We start from the raw sequence: 879 nt of genomic DNA, 5'->3' as shown, positions 1-879 counted from the left end.
CAATACAATCAAAGAAAATTTAGGACCATAATATGAAGCTATTTTCAATTTTATGTGTGGTCAGATAGACACCTATCTGTATTTGGTACCAAACGACACATGGGACAAACTATATCTCCCATGACAGCCAGAATCAAAACAGAACAACACCTTAAAAAGTAGTGTGCATTTACTTATAGAGACAACATACACAACTTGATCAAGTTGGAATTTTTTCTTTCTTAGTGTCGTTTCTCAGTGAGATCATTTGCATACATGTTGAGATCCATTGCGCGCAACCAATAATGCATGCTTTGTAATTTGGGGTTTGTAGGGACTGAGATTTAATCCTTTACAAAGGATCAATACACAGGGACCCCTCGGCCACTACCATGTTTTCGGTTGAAGAAGTCTTCATCAGTTATTAGTTACCAGGTCTTCCAATAATCCTGCATACCAACTGGTTCTATTGCACATCATATGAGCTTTGTTTTATATATTAGGTGTGAGTTTATAAGAGAATTTTCTAGCGACAGTGCAACTGCACAAGCGTAATCATATTCTAATATTGAATAGCATGGGTCCACATGGCAAAGAGGCAAGCGAAACCAAATGACACTTGATCGGTATAACTTTTAAACTTAAATAAAATGATTTGCATTCTTGGATCAATTCACAACAAGTGTTAGCTTAATAATTTCTCAAATTCTATACAACGTATAAAATGCACATGTGTGTATAGTGAGAGAGCCAGGAATGTTGCATAAGGGGGTAAACAATTGGAGAAAGCCAAACATATACATATAGAGCATTTTGAGCTGAAAATATAGGGTTTTTTTAGAAGAAGAAAAATAGCATTGGGGGAGCCATGGCCACAACTTGCCCACCCATGGCCAAGGG

This window comes from Triticum aestivum, chromosome 7D (assembly GCF_018294505.1).
Source record: "Triticum aestivum cultivar Chinese Spring chromosome 7D, IWGSC CS RefSeq v2.1, whole genome shotgun sequence".
Classification (NCBI taxonomy): domain Eukaryota; kingdom Viridiplantae; phylum Streptophyta; class Magnoliopsida; order Poales; family Poaceae; genus Triticum; species Triticum aestivum.
Note: the sequence above shows the minus strand (reverse complement) of the source record.